The sequence below is a fragment of the Lithobates pipiens genome, unplaced genomic scaffold (assembly GCF_037356315.1).
Source record: "Lithobates pipiens isolate NorthernLeopardFrog02 unplaced genomic scaffold, aLitPip1_a1.2 Scaffold_28, whole genome shotgun sequence".
Classification (NCBI taxonomy): Eukaryota; Metazoa; Chordata; class Amphibia; order Anura; family Ranidae; genus Lithobates; species Lithobates pipiens.
Window position 1 is genome coordinate 131,137,588 of NW_027507789.1, and position 4,756 is coordinate 131,142,343.

The 4,756-nt window shown below is 46.1% G+C and overlaps 1 pseudogene; it reads right to left on the reverse strand.

The window, feature by feature from the left end:
* Positions 1-396: 396 nt before the first annotated feature.
* Positions 397-4,301, reverse strand: LOC143934899 (ADP/ATP translocase 2 pseudogene; annotated as a pseudogene).
* Positions 4,302-4,756: the final 455 nt, after the last annotated feature.

Here is a 4,756-nt window from a genome sequence, read left to right on the forward strand (position 1 = left end):
ATCTTCTTTGTTGACGATGACGCGCTCAGTGCGCCTGCGCGCCGCTGTCTACGGTGCATGCACAGTACACAGCGGTGCCTGTCTTTGGGTAAATGTCTCCTAAACCGTATAAGTTTAAGAGATATTTCTTGGACCTACAGGTAAACCTTAATCTAGGCTTACCTGTAGGTCAAAGTGTGTTGTAAGGGTTTACAACCATTTTAAGTGGGTATAAAGGGAATGTTTTATGTTAATGTGGAAAGCTGGTGAAATGGAATAAACTTGTTTCCCCAAATATCAACCAGTAAAATTACCAGTTACATTTTATAAATAAAGGTGTGCTTGACAAAAACAAAAAAGAGAAAGTCCAGAGCATTCAGGGTATGTTACATAATACAGCATGCCAGGTCACAGACATCTGAACAAGGATAAACTTAGATGACTTTCTTGAGCTCATCGTACAAGTCCAAGACAAAAGCACCACCCATTCCTCTGAGCACGTTGGACCAGGCACCCTTGAAGAAAGCCCTGCCACCCTCATCTCTGGCTATCTTCTTCCAGCAGTCAATTGTGCCACTGTACATGATCTCAGCTCCTTTTGTTCCAGACTGCATCATCATACGACGACGGACTGTGTCAAATGGGTAAGAGGCAAAGCCTGCCACTGCTGTTACTGTCTGAGAAATCATCCAGCTGATAAATATGTGTGTGTTCTTGGGATCTGGAAGCATACCTTTAGCTGTGTCGTAGATTCCAAAATAAGCAGCTCTGTAAATGATAGACATGTGCATTCGTTTTCGTCCGAATGCATTTTCGTCCGAATTTCAGCTATTTTCGTTTTCGTTTTGACAAACGATAACGAAAGCACAAAATCCGAAAAACGAAAGATCCGACATAAATAAATGCTTTATTTTCGTTTTCATTGTTACAACAGTTCGATATAGAATAGGAGATTCGACATGACTCTGACAACAATCTGTGTCTATAGAACCTGTGGTCGAATGTGCCTAACCTTACCTCTAATCTATTAGTCCAAGATTATATAGAGAAAATATTCGACAGAGAAAAAAGATTTGACAGAGAGAAAAGATTCTGCAAGTTACTGTCCTAAAAAGTGTTTGGGGACCCGGGTCCTGCCCCAGGGGACATGTATCAATGCAAAAAGAAGTTTTAAAAACGGCCGTTTTTTCGGGAGCAGTGATTTTAATAATGATTAAAGTGAAACAATAAAAGTGTAATATTCCTTTAAATTTCGTAGGGGGGGGGGGGGGTCTATAGTATGCCTGTGAAGGGGCGCATGTTTCCCGTGCTTAGAACTGTCCCTGCACAAAGTGTCATTTATGCAGGAAAAAAAGTCCTTTAAAATCACTCGCAGCTATTATGAATTGTCGGCTCCGTAATACAGAGAACACTCATTGAAAGTCATTGATAAAAAAATAAATAAAAAAAAAAGCGTGGGGGTCCCCCAGATTCAATTACCAGGCCCTTCAGGTCTGGTATGGATATTAAGGGGAACCCTGCCTCAAATTTAAGAAAAAATTTGACGTGGGGTTCCCCCTAAATATCCATAACCAGACCCTTCAGGTCTGGTATGGATATTAAGGGGAACCCCGCATCAAATTAAAAAAAAAATTGACGTGGGGTTCCCCCTAAAAATCCATACCAGACCCTTTATCCGAGCACGCAACCTGGCAGGCCACAGGAAAAGAGGGGGGGACGAGAGAGCGGCCCCCCTCCCTCCTGAACCGTACCAGGCCACATGCCCTCAACATTGGGAGGATGCTTTGGGGGTCCGTGACCCCTCAAAGCACCTTGTCCCCATGTTGATGAGGACAAGGGCCTCATCCCCACAACCCTGGCCGGTGGTTGTGGAGGTCTGCGGGCGGGGGGCTTATCAGAATCTGGAAGCCCCCTTTAACAAGGGGACCCCCAGATCCCGCCCCCCCCTGTTTGAAATGGTAAGGGGGTACAAAAGTACCCCTACCATTTCACAAAGAAAGTGTAAAAAATGGTTAAATAAAACAAACACACTTTTGAAAAATTCCTTTATTAAAAATAAAAAAATAAAAAAAAGATTCCAGCGGCGGTAATCCACTCTTGCTGTCCAGCGACGGACGGTCATCTCTCCAGCGATGTCTCATCTCATCCAGCGCAGCGCAGCATCCTTCTTCTGTCTCCGTGGAGGAGACACTACAGGCATTCCGGCGGCTGACGTTTCTTATATACGGAGGGCGGGGCCACCCGTCACCTGACCCGCCCCCCTCTGACGCAAGGGGAAACCCGGGGTTCCCTGTGACGTATGGGTGACCCCGCACCCCTCTGATGTAACACAGGCAGGTTTCCGTTACATCAGAGGGGGGCGGGGTCACCCATACGTCACGGGGAACCCCGGGTTTCCCCTTGCGTCAGAGGGGGGGCGGGTCAGGTGACGGGTGGCCCCGCCCTCCGTATATAAGAAACGTCAGCCGCCGGAATGCCTGTAGTGTCTCCTCCACGGAGACAGAAGAAGGATGCTGCGCTGCGCTGGATGAGATGAGACATCGCTGGAGAGATGACCGTCCGTCGCTGGACAGCAAGAGTGGATTACCGCCGCTGGAATCTTTTTTTTTTTTTTTTTTTTTTAATAAAGAAATTTTTCAAAAGTGTGTTTGTTTTATTTAACCATTTTTTACACTTTCTTTGTGAAATGGTAGGGGTACTTTTGTACCCCCTTACCATTTCAAACGGGGGGGGGGGCGGGATCTGGGGGTCCCCTTGTTAAAGGGGGCTTCCAGATTCTGATAAGCCCCCCGCCCGCAGACCTCCACCACCACCGGCCAGGGTTGTGGGGATGAGGCCCTTGTCCTCATCAACATGGGGACAAGGTGCTTTGAGGGGTCACGGACCCCCAAAGCATCCTCCCAATGTTGAGGGCATGTGGCCTGGTATGGTTCAGGAGGGAGGGGGGCCGCTCTCTCGTCCCCCCCTCTTTTCCTGCGGTCTGCCAGGTTGCGTGCTCGGATAAAGGGTCTGGTATGGATTTTTAGGGGGAACCCCACGTCAATTTTTTTTAAAATTTGATGCAGGGTTCCCCTTAATATCCATACCAGACCTGAAGGGTCTGGTTATGGATATTTAGGGGGAACCCCACGTCAAATTTTTTCTTAAATTTGAGGCAGGGTTCCCCTTAATATCCATACCGGACCTGAAGGGCCTGGTAATTGAATTTGGGGGACCCCCACCCTTTTTTAAAATGTATTTATTTATTTTTTTATCAATGACTTTCAATGAGTGTTCTCTGTATTACGGAGCCGACAATTCATAATAGCTGCGAGTGATTTTAAAGGACTTTTTTTCCTGCATAAATGACACTTTGTGCAGGGACAGTTCTAAGCACGGGAAACATGCGCCCCTTCACAGGCATACTATAGACACCCCCCCCCTACGAAATTTAATGGAATATTACACTTTTATTGTTTCACTTTAATCATTATTAAAATCACTGCTCCCGAAAAAACGGCCATTTTTAAAACTTTTTTTTGCATTGATACATGTCCCCTGGGGCAGGACCCGGGTCCCCAAACACTTTTTAGGACAGTAACTTGCAAATTAGCCTTTAAAATTAGCACTTTAGATTTTGAACGTTGGAGTCCCATAGACTTTAATAGGGTTCTAAAGTATGCTATATAGTTAGCTCCGTCGAATCTTCTTTATACATTCGACAGACACCATAAGCCTTCCAAGACAGATTCGACCGTAATTCATGTGGATTTTCGGACGAATGCAATTTTTGAACGAAAAACGAAATAAATAAAAACGAATTTCGGGAGTAACTAAATAAATTAAGTTTTCGGACGAAAACGAAATTCCGAAACGAAATATTTTACTCTGCACATGTCTAGTAAATGATGATTCCCTGGACAGACACATTGAAACCTTGGTAGAGACCTTTAAGCCCATCGGATTTGAAAATCTTGACAAGGCAATCACCAAGACCCTTGAATTCTCTGCCAGCATGACTTTCCAACATCAGCAGCTAGACGGGTTCGAGCAAATTCAAGTGGGTAGACTAAGCACAAGGAGGTGGCTCCAGCAGCTCCACCAGATGCCAGGTTTCCAGCAAAGTAACACCAGAACTGGGTCCTCTTGTCAACATTATCAAGGAAGATCTTCTTGTACTTGTCTTTGAAGGCAAAGGTGAGGGCTTGGGTTGGGAAATACCTGATCACATTGGCGATGTTACCACGCCAAAAAGACACAAAACCTTGTTCTTTGGGGATACGGACAACACAGTCCATGATTCCTTTGTATTGCTTGTCAGCTGTGATTTGCTTGCTTGCATGTTGGACCCATTTTTAGCCCTGGCGCACGTGTGCTGCATTGTTAGGTATGCTCCCATTGCTCTCCATTTTTAGGAAATCGCAGAGTTCTGCTTGCTACATCTTTGACACCCTTAATGTAAACACCGGATCTAATAGAGGTCAATGGTAGCGCCTAAATTGTGCTGGAACTGCAGCACCCAGATGCCACCATCTGCCTGGTAGTGTGCCCACCATGGTCATATCTGGACCCCAATACAGAACAATGGTATGAAGGAGGCCATTATCGCCCACACCCACCCCCCGGGGGTGCCTGCCTTTTGACTTTGGACATTGACCCTGACTATTCTGAACCTTGCCTGTCCGCCAACCGCAGATATCTGTTTGCTTTTCTCAGTGCGCGCCTGCCCTAACGTGGTAGCCAGCCACTATAGCATTGTGCATAGGTCCTGCGGGCAACTGAGGTAGGCCTGCTTGCC